This window comes from Drosophila navojoa, chromosome 2 (assembly GCF_054131105.1).
Source record: "Drosophila navojoa isolate 15081-1374.11 chromosome 2, UAZ_NAV_1.0, whole genome shotgun sequence".
Taxonomy (NCBI): Eukaryota; Metazoa; Arthropoda; class Insecta; order Diptera; family Drosophilidae; genus Drosophila; species Drosophila navojoa.
Window position 1 is genome coordinate 5,556,921 of NC_142890.1, and position 19,143 is coordinate 5,576,063.

The following is a 19,143-nucleotide window of genomic DNA, read 5'->3' on the forward strand; positions in this document are numbered from 1 at the left end:
CTTTTTCCTCAAACATGGACATTTCATGCTGATATTTCATATACCAATTTGCAAATATTTTGACCCATTCGAAGTTGCAGAATTTAAGAGTCGGTTCACATTTGATTGTTATTTTGGATTGCGGCTCGCAGCAGCAATAAATCATTGGAAATTGCATTCGAATCGAATCTGCTTGCAGCAGTGATTGCTGTCAAACCTTTTTAAATTCATACATATATAAATAAGAGTTCAGAATTGTCTTTTACGATTCACGTAATTCGCAACAAATTGTAAATATCCTGTGCATAGTGTATAGCGAGCGCTGCTGGCGCTGCTCCGCGTTGACGACGACGACGGCGACGGCAGCGACGGCGATGGCAATGGAATGGATAACCAAGTTTCTGGATGCCTCGTTGATTTCGCTTGATTCCTTTGGCCCCGGTGCGTTGCTGCGAGGCTGTCGCCGTTGCCACCGCCGTCGCTGCCTTCGCTGCTGTCGCCATCGACGTCAGCAGAGGCTGCTGCTATCGAGGCCATGTGGTCGTGATGGTTGGCTTTGGGTGGCGCGGCATGGCCGGCTGATTGCTCGCAATGTAAAGTTGTTGGCGGGCTTGTTGTGCTCGCCACAGATTGTTGATGTTCGATTTAATTTTAGCTGTGCTGAATTTTGCGTTATTTATTTTATTATAATACCCTTTACATTTAACGGCGCGATAAGGCATATTGACTTTGACATTAATTGCTTGGCCGTGTTTTGCCATTGTGGTGCGAGCGCACCCAAAGGCATGTCCCGTTACTGCCACTTGAGCACGGCTTTTATTGTCGGTCATTAACGTCGCCCACAGCCAATCGAGTCGAAGCCTTGCCTTGCCTGGCTTCCACTCTGCCAAGTAACACAAAAGCAATTGAACTTTAGTTTTATAATAGTCGAGCTGTGCCAAGTGAAGACAATAAGTTTGATTTCGGACACATCTCAATTGAATTTGCTTAAAAAGCTTTTGATTTGATTTTTGGTCTTACATAAATATTTCATAAAATATTAATTTAGGCAAGCAGTAAAGTTTTATCAATTGTAATTTCTTGAATAAGTTGAGCGGATTGCCTAAGCAAAACGTTGAAGATTTTCTTTTGTACTTCAAATTGATTTGATTTTAATTTATTTCTGCAAGAGTCTAATGTATGTGAGTTTGTGTTTGAGTTTGATATATAGCCTTTTGTTGCAGCTCAATGGCATCTCCATAAATCAGCATGTGTCAGGGAATACATTACGTATACGCTAGTTGGCCCAGTGTAATAATATATTGAAATAATATACATTTCTCGCAGAGTTGTTAAGTTTAGTTAACTGAATTTTATGTTAGACAGCTGATAAACAAAAGACCACCCACACATTTTTTTTTTTTTTTTTGTATGACGCCAGCAGCAGCAGACGCCCCATTAAATTATAATGGAGAAAAATCCGCTTAAAGCCAAAACCCGTTGCCAAAACTTTAAGTATTTATACATAGCCCTGGGCTATTTACATACAAAATGAACTTAAAATATTAAAAACAAAAGTTGAGCCACTCTCCTGCTGCTGTGTGATTGACAGCCTTAAGCTAGACCATCACAGCAATAGCTGAGGGCAGAAAAACTCTGAACTGAGAGCTGAAATCTGTTGTTGCTAGCAAAAGGGGCAATCGATCAGTTGCACTCGTTGAAATTGCCAAATTTAGTTTATTCAAGCTGTCAACTGCTGAAAGTTTAAGTAAACGATTACGTGCGAAGAAACTGAGAGATGAATTAAAACGAATCAGGACCGCAAAAAAAAACTGAAATTCAATTAAGCAAGCGAGCAACTCTTTAGTTGGCAAATTGAAATCTGTTTGAAGTGAAAGTAAGCTTAGAAAGTGTCGTCCTCTCTAACTCTTTCTCATTCTTTCTCTGGGTCTATCTTACTCTTACTATACGTATATATATTTCCTCCTCTTTCTTTATGTCTTCCGCATACGCCATCTTCCTTTATCTCACACTAATTTTGCTTTAGTCAAAGTCTTTTAATGAACTAACTTTTCAGCATGCGCTCAAAAGTATGCTACAAAATATTAAATTTCCGTAATTAATATCTTTGTCTATACTGTACTTGGTGTGAAATATATTTGATATATTTTACATATATAAAGCAGAGTTTTTTTCAAGTATGGGTAAAGCCCTGTAGACACAGGTGTTTCATTCATGTTAACGTCTTGCATAACCAAATCAACGTTATAAAACCTCATACCCATTTACTTATATACATATCTAATATATGTATGTGCTTAAGCGCAGTTAGTTGTTGTAAGTTGGTGTTTATATTGGTTCATTTGTTGTGTGTTAATCTTTAAACATGACATTGAAGCTGGTCAGAGGCGGGCCGAGGGCCAGAGGCGTAGGCTCGTGTTTCACTGAGGCGCACAAGTAACTTGAGTAGTTACACACACACACACACACACACACACACACACACGCACGCACACATTCATGAATATTCATGGCACACAGAGAGAGAGAGGCTCGCAGAGCATTTGTAGTTGTATTTGCCTGCCTACCTACCTGTATTTGTATTTGTATTTGCAATTGCTTTGCTTTACTTCGCCTTGTAAATAAATACAAGAGGCAACCTGTGCACACACACACGCACACACACTAACATTAACACACACGTGCGAATAAGACACACGTGCCCAATCACGGCGCTGCATCGGAATAATCTTTAATCGACTCGTGTATTTTTAGCTGGAAATGATTAACAGGCAAAATAATATTAAGGCGATTAGAGCAGCGAACGCCATGACAACCTTTTCGATGCGCCGTGGAATCTGCGGCCAAATCTGATCAACTTCCTGGGATTAGCCTCGACAATGCGAATGCCAAAACTGACTGTGCGCTGTTATCGTGTGTGCTGCTATGTGTGTATGCGTGTGTGTGTGTGTTAGCATGTGGCATTTACAGGGTCTTTACAATTTAACGCACTGCCAAGTTCAAATACACAAAAGCTCTGCCATCGACTTGGCCCGCAACATAAAAAACAATTACGAATGGGTATGAACGACTAAGCAATGCTCTGCTTGTAATGGGAAGTCAGTAGAAATTGACCGCATATTGTTCTTTAGATATGTAAATTGCCTCCGATCGCCTCGAGTAGATTAAAGTTAATAAATATTTAAGATATATGTTCAAGTATTACAAATCTTGAAAATATATTTCTCAGCAATAAATTCAAATTTGTTATTTAAGATATTTTTCGATCTGCCAGAGGCAATCAGATATACGTATATTTATATAGGCTATCATGTGTACTTCATTTTTAAAGTCGCTGAGTGCCAATATACTCGAAATGACTCACATTGCTAAGTAGAGCAGCATAAGCGCTGGCAAGGTGGGACGCTAGGCAGAATTCAATGCACACGCCTCCGTTAACAATAATTTACGCAACTTTGCGCCTCTTTTGTAAAAAGAAATAACTTACAAAAGCGCCCCAGCAGCATCCGCATCCAAGGGCCAAACAAAACGGCGCCCGGTCGGGCAGACCACGCAAAAACTCATAGTAAAAGACCATTAAATTATCCAACTGCGGCTGCTGCTTTGGGAGCTTTCACAAAACAACACGAAATGCGTATGTGTGTGTGTGTGTGTGTGGGTGTGTGGAACATTTGTCAAATTGGCGAACCACAAGTTGGCAGCTTTAAGAAGCCGTCAACAACAACAAAAAACAGCAGCAGCAACAAAAACAATCGCTCAATATTTTATTAGTCTAATTTAATATTTGTTTCATTCGTTTTTTTTTTTTTTTTTGTTGGCAGCCAAATTTTTGTTTTTTTTTTTTTTTCGCCGTCTTTAATATTTATTAAAAGTCATGTGCGTGCCGCCACGCTGGGGAATTACTTGAACTCCTCGGCTTCTTCTTCCTCTTCATCTCAGACTTCTTTTTGTTTGTCACTGAAGCGTGCAAAGTCCACAGCTAAGCAGCGTCTTAGTCTGAGGTTTTTACTGACTTTTGGAACAGCCGTCTCTGTGATATGATGTGAAACCATTCGCCGTCAACTGTCCGGCAGCTGTCTAAATGCCCGTCTGTCTGCTGTCTCTTGTTGTTGTTGATGACTGCTCCCACTCGCGCTCCCGCTGCCTCTACCTCTGCTGCTGCCGGTATTGCTGCTGCTTCGATGTAATTTCGTTTTTCTGCGTCACAAAGAATATTTTGCATTTATTACATCGAACGCCTTCATTACATCCACAAAGAACTGACAAGTGACGAGCACGTTTAGCGTGGGTTTGGCACAGTGGCACAAGCTAGTGCAAACATTGAACGAAAATTCCGTCGCCAGGTAGGCCAGGTATTTTGGCGTAGTTCTATTGAATTAAAATAACAGTGGGGTAAGAGTTCTGGGAAACATTTCTGTTTATTTCTAGATTTAATCCTGTATAACAGTTTTTTTAAAGTGTTCTGTATAACAATTCTGTATATAAGCTATGTATAGCAGCTTTGTATAATAGATTTTTAGAAGAGTTCTATATAATGATCTGACTGCTAGTAGTTAGATGTAGTACAGTTGTGTATAACAGATGCGCATATCAGCTGTGTATCACAGTTAAGTATAACAGTTAAATATGGTCGTTTTTCCTTGACTGTTGTGTTTAGAGAAATCTGTGTGTATAGTGTTGTATAACAGTTGTTTATCAGACATGACTAGACCATTAGCTGATTCCATAAGAGAATCATATAAGAACTCTTTTGTATAACAGTTATGTGCATAACGAAGTGCTTAATCGAAATAATTTACCGCAATGTTGTATAACAGTTTTTTTTTGTCAGAAATGACTATATGAATAGCTACACCATTAACTTATATCATGATTCTATAAAAGAAGCATATAAGAGAATCACATAAAAACGATTTTGTATAACAGTTTTTTCACGCAGCAGTTTACCGCATTGTTGCATCACAGATAAGATTACAATATGAATAAATTACACAATAGCCTCTATCATGATGTTAAAAGAGAATTACACAACGCTTTTGTATAACAGTTTTACTTTACGTTAAACCACACACATATATACATATGTATATATACATCCATTGGCTTGTATCGTATCCATTAACATTTCTGCTGTCATAATTTCAATTTGAATACCAAAGTGTTAATTCATTGAGATCCTTGTGAGAGGAACTCATCCGTTTGCAATGCGTATTACAATGATGATTAAATCATAAGATTGTAATTAACAGATTTTCGCCGTAATGTGGCACGAGAAATGGGTTTAATGAATCTTATTTACTTTAAAATTGAAATCAATACTTGGGCCTCATTTAATAAGCGTCGATGCACGCTGTTTGGCTGAAGGACGAAATTACACTGCAGGATAAGCAGCTACAACAACCATGTGTATTGTATCCACTGTGGCAACGTCGCCCAATCCTATCCCCTCGCTCCCCGCAAGAAGCAAAGGCGCATTCCAAAAGCCTGCCTCTGCCTGTCATTTAGTATGTAAATTGAGATAAATCGTTTCTTGTGTCTGACACACACACACACACACACACACACACGCACACCCACACACCCAGACAACAATAATATGTACAGTCAAACAGCAAGGCATATATATATTATATAGCAACTTATATATGCATGTCGATATATATGAGTGTGTGGGCAATGTAATATATAAGACTGTTGTAAGTAAGTAACACGTCTTTACGCCAACAACAATGCCAGCGACAGCAACAGCAACAAGAACAACAACAACAATAACAGCAGCAGCAGCAGCAACGGCGGCAACAGCAACTGTCGCTGATGTATGGCGAGTGCGGCATACGGCGCGTATGAGTTATTTCCTGTACCAAGCCATTTTATTATTAAAAAACCAGAAGCGGCCGTCAGCAGGCACAAGACCGACTGAGAGTGAGTGAGTGAGTGAGTGAGAGAGGGTGAGCCAGAGTGAGTGAGAGAAGGCTAGCCTGCGAGCGTGACTAGCTTTGATGTTTGACTGAAAGGCAGCCAACGTTTGGGGCGTGGCTGCAGCAGCAGCTGCTGGTGCAACTTCTGCTGCCGCGGCTGCACGCCACTTGAAGCCTTAAGTGCATAATTGACTTAATTAGCCACCAAAACGACTTTTGCTGCTGCTGCTGCTGCTGTGCTGTTTGGTAGTTCGCGCGAACTGCCACTGCGAGCAGCTCCTTCGTGCCGCTGCCTCAAGGACTTCAATCACATGCCAACAAATAAATATATTTAAATATATATATATGTATGTATGTATATGTGCATACACTGGCCAAAAAGTTAGACTTCGATATAAAAACTATATATATGTATATTTAAATCAGCCAAATATTTATTACTTTCGATAACTCCAATTCATCAGCTTTTGTAGTTATCGATAATATGCAGCACTGTATAGAATAATAAGAAACATCATCTGAACATAAATTTGTTTAGATCTGCATTTTACTTAAAAATTTTGAAATATGCTTTACTTGTACTGAAAATAATATATACTTATGTACATCAATATTATAAAAAATATTCATTCATAAATGAAACAAAATAAGTTAAAAATTAAATAAGTAAAATATAAAAAAAAAAAATTGAAAGGCTGACATTAAATAAAATAAAAAAAAAAAAATTGTTTTTAAAATTAATTATTATTTTATTTTTATTTTCATATGGCATAAATTTTAGTTTTGTTTTAATTTCAACGAGAAACTAAAGCCGCCATATGATTGATGTTACAATCCCAAATAATAGTTTTAGTATTTAACAAACTAATATATAAATAAATAAAAAATAAATTAGATTTGTTAAAAATAATTTCAAATAAAATTTAAAAAATATATAACAAAAATTAATTACAATTAATCTTAATCAAATAATCAATAAAACATATATAAGATGAATATTTAATAATTAATTTAAAAAAAAAAAAAAAATTAAAAAAAAATCAATGATATAATAAATTATAACCTAAACAAACTAAAAAGTATTTTTAAATCAAACATATCATAAATCTAATAATGTTCTAGTCAAATACTCAACTCATTTTTGTTTAAATCGGCTTACTACTGTTTTCTATTGCTAATCTACGTACATATGTACATAGTTCTGCGATAAATCTAAGCCTAAGCTTTTTGCTATTTTGGTATTTTATTTTCGGAGATTTTCATCTTGGTCTCAGCACATATTTTCACATGCATTCTTGCATTGTGGATTCGAAATGTGTTACGATTTTTGTTCCAAATTAAATGCAATTACGATCTTGAGTTGGTTTGGCTTAAAAGCGGCTTACCCGCCTGATTGCTATATTAAAAGCTGCTTAGTATCTTGTACAGTTATGCCATATTTGCTCGTAATAAAACATATAAGAGATTTGTTGGGCGGCTTAAAGAGTTTTAAGCTGCAACCGCAATTTGAAAAATATTCATAATTGAATTATACTAAAGGATTGTGTTATTTTTTCCAGTGCATATATTTGTATATGTATATATGTATGTATATAGTCGCTGGCTTCCATCAGTGCATTATGGCTGTTGCTGTTTGGGTGCTGCTCTTGCTGCTGAACTGATTAATCGCCCAAACGCTTTGTAAGCACTTTGTATATGCCGTTAGCCACCATCATCGACCCCATTTAACAGTCCGGCGACCAAAGACCTCGCAACAAATCACAAAAACTACACGAGCTCTTGTAATGCGCTTATAAATTTTGTCTGCACAAATTTTGCCACGCACACACACACACACACATACAGATACAGTGTGTATGTGTGTGCCCCAATCAATGTGGGGGGTACATTCCCTTCCATTATCGTGCCACGCTGTTCGGGGGAGTTGCGTAAAAGCTATCGATTATTTGTATAGTGCTCGTAATGCAACAAATGCAAAACCTGCAAAATTTTCCCATTTTCCGTCGATTTCTTCATTTTATTTTTACGTTTTTTTTTGCGTTTGCTTTTCACTTTTTGTATCTTTTGGCAGCGGCTGCCACGTGCCGCATCCAGTTTGCTGCCGAAACTCTACATAAAAAGGCTCGACTCGACTTCAACTTTTTTTTGTAGCCAATTTGAAATTCTTGCCCCAAGTTTAAGTTTAATTAATTATTTTTACAATTTAACTTTTATGTCAGCTTTTTGTGTGCGACGCTCATGAAAGGAAAAAATTATTAAAGCTCTCGCTTTCACAGCGCAAGTAGACGGCATTCCACATTAATTGACATCATTTAACAAAGTCCAAAGTAGTCATTATATGAATTATATATGTATGTATGTATATTGGCCAACTTGCTAATTATGTGCCAAGTTTATATTTATAATAAGCAACAGACAAATAAATATATAACTAGTCCCCACCAGACTAGGCCCATTTCGCAGAGCTAGTTCGGCTATAAATACTCACTCGCATTGCCCCGAAAAGTTGGCAGACAAATAATTTAGTTCGTGTGTAAGAACTTGCACAGCTAAGCGCCCGAAAACTAAACGACTTAACTGCTTTAACTGCTGAATACGTTATTTTTTTTTGTTTTAAGTAAGTCAGGTTAAGCCAGCGAGCTAAATTTCAAAGCTAGCAGCCAGAACTTCTGTTTTATGAACAAAAGCCTAGCATACTAATTGCAACAAAGCTAGCAAGCCAGCAGCGAATATATTTGTCTCTGTCTGTCTCTGTTTTTGTTACCATCTCTCTCGCTGACTTTTGTTAGCTTTTACTATCTGCATATCACTCGGTCTGTTTCAGTATTTCCTATTACTGTGTCTCTAAGTTTTTATATATGTACATCTATCCGATTATATTACTCTGAAATTCTCTTTTTCTCTCCATTTCTCCTTCTACTCTCAATTTTCTTTTCTATCATACATACTCTGTCATTCCTCTCTTCGTAGCTGTCTCTGTATCTCTCTCTCTCTCACCCTCTGTCCTCACGTTTTATCTCTCTCTGCCTAATTTTGTTTCTGTCTCTGTGTCTCTCTCTGGGTATCTCTCTCTCTCTCTCTGTCTCTCTTTCTATCCCTCTTTCTTTCTCTGGCTCTAGTATCCCTTTTCATCTCTTTATTTTCATTACCCTACTTGTGGCTCTATTATAGTTTCTCTGTTATATCTTACTCTATCTATCGCTCTCTCCCTCTGTCACAATTTCACATACATACACTTTCATAGGCCTTATATCTTTCCATACCTATCTCTTACTATTTACCTCTTACTATACCTCTGTCGGTCTATCTAATACATTCGTTCATTTACTCTCTCGCTGCTCACATCCCATAAAAGAAAAGAAAATCTAGACTTGTTTTAAATATTCACCAGCTTTGACTTTCTCTTTCACTTTACTCACTCTCTGTCTTCTGTTTTTTTTTTCTTTACAGCTTACACTCGTGTCTGATTACTTTGGTTTCACTGTGCTACAGGTAAAGGCAAAGGTAAATATATTTATACCAATTTAATTTTCACAGCCGCTTCCGCTGCCGCTGTAAGCTGTAAAACTTTACATACACACACACACACATGAAAATAAACTCATAGAGTTGAATTCATATACACAGGCACATACATGTGGCATGTGTCTGTGTGTGTATGTGTATTTTTTTTGTTTAGACAGCAGTATGTGTGGGTCGGTAATTGCTTTGCAACGAAATAGAGCATAACAAATTTCACGTGGCGCAAGTTTATGCGGCGGACCCGACTCGCTTTACAGCCGCACAGGCCGCAGCTTGAGCCGATGCGAAATCCGGCCCGAAAAAATTAAAGCTAACAAGTAGGAATATCGTCAACGAGCATGCCTGACTGTAATATACCCTGCTGAATGAAAGTTGAGCATAATTGTAAAGATTTTGTGTAAATTTTGGAGTCATTCTAAAACTGTAGGCCAATGGCTTTAAGACCTCTAAGATTTCTAGAATATGTAGTTCGAATTGAGGACCTTTTGAATATTAGAATAGTATAGCTAAGTTTTATGTTTATGTCTCAATTGTTTTTTATTAAAGTCTTATAATAAATCATGTTTAATTGCTTAGTTCTACCCTCCTCATGTCTCATTATCGGTGATTCTAATCAGACAACTGCTACTACTACATGAAAGTAGTATATTAATATTCCTTAACTTAAAATCCATGGCTTATTTCTACTCACTGCATACCTTAATTATCGAAGAGCCCAATCAGATATTTACTACTAAAACTACAACAACTACTAAGCTACTACTACTACCACTACTACTACTGCATACAGTAATCTAGTTCTTATCCTTAGATATCCAATACGCCCTATTCAACACATTTTCAAACTGTATATTTTGTGGTCCTCTTCAACAGTTTGTTAGCGCGTTTCAGTGTGTCTGCGCCGCCTAATCGAAGTTTCACTTAGCAAATCAACAAAGTTGTTGCCAGTTGCCAGGTGTTTGTTGTTGCTGCTGTTGTTGTTGTTGTTTTTGTGCACACCTAGGCATGATTAGCATTCCGTGCGAAAGCCACAACGACGCAACAATTTGCAAAGTGAATTAACATGCCAACGTCCACGTAGTTAGCCAAAATCCAGCATTCCCATCGGCCCAACCCCGACCCCCAGCCCCAGCCCAGGCCAATCTCACCTGCTTTGCAGTTAGCCCAGTTGACGACAGTCGGACGACCGAAAAAGGGACACCAAAAGCGGCGACATGTTCAACTTTTAATACAACATTGACGTCAGTAACGCAGCCAGTGTTGGGCAACGAGCTGTTTTTGGGGAATAGCGCGCATTATCTCGGCCTGGCAGGCTGAGGGCGGTCGGTTGGTTGACTGGTTGCCTGGTTGGCTGATTTCGTTTCATTTCGGTCTGAGAGGGGGGGGGGGGGGGGGGGGGGGGGGGGGGGGTACGGGCACTGGCACTGGCACTGGCACTGGCTAATTGGCCAACGGCAGCACAAAATTATAATTTGCATTTATAATTTTATTGACAATAAAAAGTATTTAATTTTTGGCCCAAAAATCTGATGGCCTCGTGCTGTGTTGTTGGCTCTCTGCTCGCAGCTCAGAGGGAGCTCAGAGCTCAGAGCTCGTTTTGCCATGCTGCGGGCGTGAAACCAGTTACCAACAAGTCAACGCTGTAACTAATGCTCGGCTATACAACAACAACAACAACAACAACAACAATAACAAACAACAACAAGGACAACAAGCTCGCATTGCGCCAGAATTTGTCATGAAAAATTAAAAAACAAACTGAAAATTGCATATTTCGACAGCTTTTCAGGCGTTTGCTGACGAGCATAAAAGTGGACACTGAATGGGCGTCGAGGGGCGGCGGGAGTGGCTGGGAGTGTGCGAGGATGGCAACTGAAAGGCTAGCGGAAAACTCGAAAATCCTCTTAATAATTCATAAAACTTTAGAAAACTACTTAACTCTCTCAAACTACTAACTGAATCAAACTAAACTAAAGCAACTGCTGGCGCTGATGCGATTGGTCCACAGCACAGGCTGGCTGCTAGCTGCCCTATGGAGGCCAAGTGCCTGACGGGGGAATGCTAAGGGAACAACAAAATTGAAAAGCCATGCGAGGGAATACGAAGTTTGAATGCCCTATTGTTGCCACATGAGCTATATAGGGGGAATTATTATTATTATCTGAAGGGAATTCTGAAAGTGGGTTATTTTACATGACCTAACTTCAAAAACTAGGTTCTCCGCACTTGCTCGATGATTTGCAGCTCAGTTTTATGATAAATTGCTTAAATATGGGGGAGATTTGAAATCAATATGATATAAAATTATTCTAAAATGTTTTAGAGATAGTGGAGGAGAAAGAAATAAATATATAGATATTTGGAGAGATAGATAGATAGAGAGAGAGAGAGAGATAGATAAAATACAGAGATAGATAGATCGCTAAACTAGTATTAAGAAAGAGGAAAAGAAAGATACAGCGAAGAAGAGGGAGAGAGAGAACGAGAAAGCGAGAGGAACACTAACAAGAGAGAGATAGGGAAAATGGCAAAGAGGGAAAATAAAGGAGAGCGAAAAACAGAGTGAGAAAGGGAGAGGTTGGGAAATATAGAGATAGAGGGGAAGGAATTACTTTAATGAGAGCGAGCAGGAACGTGAGAAAGAGGAAGAACCAGAGAGGTGTAGTGAAAGATATAATGCGCGTGAGAGAGAGAGGGATTGGTAGCAAGTTGGCTGAACTAATCTCATAGACAGGGAATGAAGAAAGAAAAATAAAGGGTGAGAAAGAGGGAAATATTTATGTTCTTATCTTAGCAAGAAAGAGAGAGAGAGAGAGAGAGAGAGAGAGAGAGAAGGCAATAGACTTCAATATCTTGCCATATTGTAATGCTTGTGTATCTAATAATATCTATGTTTTACATATTGCGACACATAATTCGTATGCCCACTGCAAGAGTATTTAAAAAAGCGAATCAACTAGAGTGGGCGTGGCACTGGTAGTATAGTTACAATTATAGTTGCATCCTCCACATTCTCAGCTTTTCAACTGCTGCGCTGCTGCCTTGCTGCCTTGCTGCCCTGCTGGGCTGCTGAGCTGCCAAGAGAGCTGCCCGCCGCTGGGCAGTCGTAAACTTGGCCAAGTTTGTCGCCTTTCGAGTCGCAACTGGGCACAGAATGATGAGGCCCAGCCCGGCAACGGTTCATCATATTTACAGCTTTGTTAAGTTATTTTAGCTTGAATCTTGGCCGTTGCATGAAAAATGCATGAATGCTGCCAGCGACGAGGAGAAGCTCAAACAAATTTCGTTGAATCTATTGTTCGGATTGCCTATTTATAAGCTAATCTGGAACGTGCCAAATTACGTGTATTTCTCTATATACATATATATTTGTATATAGATGTATATATATTTATATGAGAAAAGTTGTCGCTGTCCAAGTTTTGCGCTTTTCAATTCCTGGAAAATGCTTTTAGGTTGTCTGTTTAGTTTGCTGCTGCGACTGTCTTTGTAATTGAAAAGCCAAATGCCTTGTTTTCAACTTGATGCGCTACACTCAAATGTTGTTGCCTTGCAACAGCTGGACTCACCGAAAAGTACAAATGCTGAAGCTGATATACTCTTGCAGAAATGTGGCTTCGGTGTGCTCAACTCGTAAAACTATATGATTCGTACTTACAAAGTTCTATGCTTGAATGCGAAAGACTTTGAAAACTAAATTTCTATGGAAACTATAAAATAGAATACTATAAAATACAAGTCGATTCAACAAAGTTAAAGCTTAAATTGTGAAGCTTGTTACGTCTACTAAAACTGCCAAAGATCAATGATGATATAAGCTTTAAATATTCTGCAGGGTTTTATATATCGAGAATTTATTGTCAACTAGATAGATAGATAGATATAGATAGACATAGATAGATATAGATATATGGATAGATAGATAAATAAAAAGATAGATAGATAGATAGATAGATGGATAGATAGACATATAGAAAGACAGATCGATAGATGGATAGATAGATATAGATGGATAGATAGATGGATAGATAGATAGATGGATAGATAGATAGATATAGATAGATAGATGGATAGATAGATAGATAGATGGATAGATATTGATAGATAGATAGATAGATAGATAGATAGATAGATAGATAGATAGATAGATACTTCAGTTTGAAATATCTCAAAAATTTATTATATACATAGATACCTAGATAGATACTTTAGCTTCATTAGTAAATAAATAATTAGTAAATAAATTAAAACGAAATCTTTTGTTGACTATTCTTTTCTTTAGTTTACTCAGTTCTCAGCTAGTCTGAGCTAATGACGTTCAGCTAGAGTATAGCAAGTTTTGGTAGTGAAAAATGTGAAACCACTTTACTGAAACTCCATAAACAGAATTTGAAATGAATGCCGCTTGTACAGAGATGGCTTTGGTTATGCTATCCTGCTGTGTCCTGTTGCCCTTTTCGGCTGCTTCTGCCGCCGCTCCTTGGTCTCTTTCATTGAGCTGCTTCAACTAATTGGGTCAGCGGCTGTTGGTCATTGACCAATGCAGTTGCCAGCAATTTAAGTTGTAATTAACTCAAGTCTCTCATGCACACACAAAACCCCAAAGAAATCCCAATGAATCAAACGAACAGTTGCCAATTAAAAAAAAGAAGAGATTCCCTCTTCTGGCTGCAAGAGTCAATAAATAGATCTGGCAGCTATCGCAGATAATGTGAAGGATGTTCATTAGTGTTTAGCCAATTTGTACACTTATGTTGTTGCTTAGATATGCCGAGATAATTAATTATGAATACACTTGTCTCACGGTCGTGAGACAATCGTGTTTCAGCTTAGCATTGTCCTTTATCATGTCGAGCACCAGCAGACCCATGCATAAATTCAATCGTTGAATCAAGTGTGGGATATTTTTAACCTATCGCTGAGGTTGCAAGGGTCAGCGTGCGTCTCTTGCATATTTTATATCTATTGCTGGGGTTGTAAGGGTCAGTGTTTATTTATCTATTTTAGAACTCCACACACATGTGGTCCTTATCTATTTCTATTTGCTAGCTGATGAAGGCTTTTTTATATCTTTGCACATTTTGTAGATGCATGGTTGTATATTTTAATAGATAATCACTCAATTGTTTGCTAACAATCAGCAGCAACAATGCATATAAAATAGTTATCTTGTTTTTTATATTTATTACATAATTTTCAATTAACTAATTTATTTACAATTATATTTAATATTATTCATTGAATATATGTAAAATCAAAATTGAATATATCACTTTGTTTATACATATTCAATAAACAGCTGCAATACATGGCGTATACGTGTTTTGTGTCCATAGCCACATAAACTTCTCCGAAGTTCATTAATTTTATTTTTATGCAGGTTTTTGCTTCGTTTTTAATGTAATTTTTAATTAACTAGAAACTCAACCCTCTCTGTAATTATTCGACACATTAAACGTTTTGTGATTTATCCGATGCGAATTAATGAATGCGAATGAGCTCAGCGAGTGCCGGAGGGGCAGAGACGAAACATTAGATGTGGCAAAGGTGCGCCAGGACAATGAATATAAAAGAAAGGTTTTTAGAAATTTTAAGCGCTCGCAACCCAAGGACCCTGGAGACACATTAGAGCGACATAAAGAATGAACAAAACAAAAATAAAAACGAACCAAAAAAAGAGTGAGAAAAAAAAACAATGAAAGACAAAGCAAATAAAAGTTAAATAAGAAATGCTTGAAAAGTTTTCACACTCTCTTCGGCAGGCGGATGAATGTTATCAGAGTTTGAGTTGAAGTTGATGCTGTTGCAACATGCTATGCCACATTTTGGCATACCGTAGAACAGTTGCAAGTGGGGTATACTATCTCTAGGCCAAGCAGAGTGCCAATGCCGCAGCCTCTTGAGCTTATGGAGATTCTAGACAGGAAATTTGTTTACCCAAACATAGAGTATCTTACAGTCGTTCATTGAGCACCACTTGCCACCACTTTGACTTCTTTGTCCGGGCGTTTTGTACTCAATTTGCAAATTTCTAAATGTTCCAACTTTCTGACCAGCAAAAGCAAAGTGCTTTTTGGGCTTGACCGGAGCTGTAAATGTTCTTTTTCATTCTATGTTGTTCCTATTATTTTTTGTCTGGTAAATATTTTCAGTGAGATTGTTGGAGAAGGGGTATAACTGCTGCAAAGCAAGCTAAAGTTGAGCTTGTAATTTACTAGGACACATAGACAATAAAATTGAATCAGCTTTACGAGCTGTACTTTGTTCATAAATCTCCTTTTACAGAGGAGCAATATATATTTTTGGAGCATCGATAATTATCGATACTGATATCGAAACTTTTGATTTTCAAATTTATAAATATTATTTAAAACTCATATATATGTTATCAATATGAAATTCGAGTCCAAGCTGCTGGCAGTAGGAATATCTTTGCCTGCTTTTAAAGACAGGGCATCTACCAGTCGAGCATTCGTCACTTCGTACGTTTTTGTTGAATTCTCTTTAATAGGCAGCACTTAAAAGCCGTTTAATATTCTTCCGCATTGCTTTGGCCGCATTCAGGGGCTGCACCACAGTGCCCAGCAGTTGGGGTTACGAACCCAATGGGCGTCTAAGGAAATGCAACTAATTTTTGGGATAGACTGCATATGAAATGCGCACAAAAACAGCACCATCTGGTGCTCCTGCTACTACTCCTGCTACTTCTGCTGCTGCTGCTGTTGCTGCTGCTGTTGGGAGTGGAGTGGACTGAAATCCTGTGGGCTCGACCATGTCAAGTAAATGAATATATGAGTATGCTATACGAATAACTGCAGTTCCTCAAAACCAAGTCAACATCCTTTTTGGTTAGCAGCATAACGGAGGCAGCATTATTATTGCTGCTGCTGCTGCTTGTTGTTGTTGTTGTTGTTGCTGCTGCAGCTGCTGTTGCTGCTGCTGCTGTTGCTGCTGCTGCTGTTTGCTTAACACACTTCCACTTTACTCAATGGCCGCTGCAGTGCCGCACACACACACACACAAACGCATTTACAGATACATACGTACATACATATTCATACGTATGAATGAGCTATGCAAATTCGAGGTGTTTCATTAGACTTTAGATTATGCCAGGCTTTCAAGTCATATTCAAAAAGTAATTTCTTTCAAAATAATGGAGTTTTAATTGAAATGAATTAAATTAATTTGATAATGAGAAAATATGAAAAAGTCGCACGCATTTAATTTTAGTTATATTGCAAAATAATATTAACAAAAAATTATTTTAGAGAAATAAAATACATTTCTGTTTCCTAAAATAAAATAAAATAAAATACAATAAAATCCAATATGAAACATAAGTAAAATATGTATTAATTGCGTCATTAAAGCATATAAATATAGATAGTATTACAAAAGCAATATAAATATAAGACTATATATGTATATACAATGAAAAAGTATATAAATAGATAGTGATACAGAAGATAGTGTTGCAAAAGGTCAATCTTAATAATTAATTCAATATGCAAACATTTTTATCGATTTGTAAGAATTTCATTTGACATTTTTCAGACTCAGACGAGTATGCGATCTATGCTGAACTGATATACTGATATACAAAATGGATCTGTGAAATCTCTATTATCATGCTTTAAATTATCTATACTCGATCATGTTGCCGTTGGGAGTGATCGGAAGACAATCGACATTAGAGGTGTCCATGTCATGCTGAAACTATCCCATATAAGTATCGTTTACTATCTACCTCAAAACATCCGATTAACCTATCGTTTAGGCTATAAAAGATAAGAGCCAGAAGAGTCGGCAACGTTTAAAGCGCACCTCGCTAAGATAAATGCACTTACGCATGAAGTATGAATATATGTGTGTATATACATATATATACATATGCATGTATGTATCTCTCTCTCTCTCTCTCTCTCTGTGTGTGTGTGTGTAATAACTGTGTGTACTGTTGTAATAGACGGCTAGCCGTTTCCTTTTTGGCCGCACGTTTGTCCAAGTTCTTATCTTTGTCGAGCAGCGCTCGTTCAACATTAGCCTTAGCCTTAGTCCTAGTCCTGTTACTGCCAGCTTCACCTTCTTCTTCTTTTGCTATTACAACGAGTACTCCTTCTTCTTCTACTTCTTCACTGCTTCTACTTCTCCTTCTTCTTCAACAGTGTGGCCATCTTATGCCACAGTCGCTGTTGTATCTACCACTTCCGGTTGCGGCATTTCACATTCTGTTGCACGTTTGTTTGTATTGTAATTGTTCGTCCCGACGAAATATATTCATGTGTGTGTATGTGTGTGTGTGTGTGTGTCTATATATGCATACAAATAACCGTCGTGTATACACTATCTGTCTACCAGTGTGTGTGTGTGCACACAATTGTTGTGCTTATTGTCATTTGCCTCCCGTTGTTGTTATTCTCGCTGGCTCAACTGCTTCAGCTCGTCAACCAGCTGCAGCGCTGTGGTTATTGTCTATACCCTGTAAGTGCAGAAAATCCCTAAATAACGTGAGTCTGATGCAAGTTTCCATATTTATGAAATATTTGTGTAACGATACATATTGATACGTAACTATTTTCTATGAGCAAATACGATATATGAGGCTAAATGTAGATCAAGTTTATCAGTATGATAGAAATTTTTAGTTCCCTGCTTCAATCATAATCGATAATTATCGATAACTGATTTGTACAAGAATCAAATAACTTAAGTATGAAAAAGTTAAGCCTTTTTCTCTCCGACTCCCCATTTACAGGGTATTCATAATCGTTCATCGTTGAGCCAAGCCCAGTTGCTTATTGTGTTTGTTGTGCGTTTTTGCGGTTGCACACAAATATACTGTTGCCTGGCCGGCTGGCTGGGCGTCTGCCCGGTTGCTTGGCAAAGCCCAAAGCTAGTGTAGCCAGTGTTGTGCACACAGAAGAAACTGCTGCTGCCCGCCGACCTCCTGCTGCTGCTGCTGTTGCTGTTGCCGCAGCCTTTTGGCTACCAAATTGTGCCATGTCGCTGAGGTCATGTCCATGTCGCTGGCGTCGCCGTTGACGTCGATGATTTCTGTGCAGCAGCAGCTGTAGTTGTAGCTTTAGCTGGAGATGGCCGTAGATAGAGATGGAGATGGAGATGGAGATGAAGCTGGAGACGGCGTCAACTCAAATGGTTTTCAGTTGTATAGCTGCCAAGTGCAGCGCAGCTGCAGCGTCAGCTCGGAACGGAATTGCAGTGGGGCCACACAAGGAGTGCGAGTCGGAGCCAGACAACACACAATGGCAAACAATTGTAAGCGGTGACAGGGCAACAACTGTAACCAGCTGGGCGGAGTGTCCTTAAAGCGTTTTTCTTCCTGCTGCTGGCCTTCCAAAGGCGAATGTCCTGTTACAGTTGCTGCTGCTCCTGCTGCTGTTGCTGCTCCTGCTGTTGCTCCTCACGTACAGTGCGCACACTTTGCTGACAGATAATTGCATTGTGCTGTCCATGTGTGTGTATGGCTGTATGTGTGTGTGTGTGTGTGTGTGTGTGTGTGTGTGTGTGTGTGTGTGTGTATTTATGAAACCATTTCCATTTCCGTAGAGCAATAAAACTCGCAACACGGTCACTAATCTGCGCCCGAGGCGGCCAAGTGTCATTAATTTTATTTTTCTGTGACATTTTCCGATTATATGCGGGATTTGCTTGACTGCCAACTTGCTGATGTGTCTGGCCTATACACCCACACACACACACA

At 38.4% G+C, this 19,143-nt stretch overlaps 1 protein-coding gene across 5 annotated transcripts in view; it reads left to right on the forward strand.

Moving 5' to 3' along the window:
* kek6 (kekkon 6) overlaps positions 1–19,143 on the forward strand; it is a 61,679-nt gene that overhangs the window by 30,102 nt on the left and 12,434 nt on the right. For 2 of the 5 annotated variants that reach the window (XM_089265744.1, XM_089265741.1), the window contains one exon: positions 9,348–9,401. The exons of 1 other annotated variant lie outside the window; for it this stretch is intronic. The gene's annotated coding sequence lies outside the window, so the exon portion shown is untranslated. The remainder of the gene's footprint in view (positions 1–9,347; positions 9,402–19,143) is intronic. 2 more of the 5 variants (XM_089265743.1, XM_089265742.1) reach the window with 2 other exon arrangements.